The sequence below is a fragment of the Meleagris gallopavo genome, chromosome 29 (assembly GCF_000146605.3).
Source record: "Meleagris gallopavo isolate NT-WF06-2002-E0010 breed Aviagen turkey brand Nicholas breeding stock chromosome 29, Turkey_5.1, whole genome shotgun sequence".
Taxonomy (NCBI): Eukaryota; Metazoa; Chordata; class Aves; order Galliformes; family Phasianidae; genus Meleagris; species Meleagris gallopavo.
In genome coordinates, this window is record NC_015039.2 from 1,227,552 (window position 1) to 1,227,960 (window position 409).

Sequence of the window (409 nt, forward strand, 5' to 3'; positions counted from 1 at the left end):
GAGAGAGGAGCCAGCAGACGCCGAGACAGCCTCTTCCCTCAGCAGTGACCTCAGTGCAGCGCGTGCCAGGTGGGTGTTGATTTTGGCCCGACGTGGAGGAGGAGGAGGAGGAGGCTGAGGCAGTGCTGAGGTGGGCGCAGGGCAGCGCAGTCCCCCATCATGCAGCCACAATGGCCGATGGTGCCCTGGGAGCAGCAGGAGCAGCACTGGGGGTCGTCCTGCTCTCTGGGTGCAGCTGGAGCCCTGTGCTGGAGGAGGGCATACAGCATTATGAGGGTATCCCAAGGAGGGCTGCGGAGATGCGAAGGGCTGAGGGTCAGCAGGGTGAGGGGGTAGGGAAAGGGTCTGCCCCATAGGGCATTGAGCTGCTGGGCTTCAGATGTGCCCCATTTTGGAGCCAAATTCACAG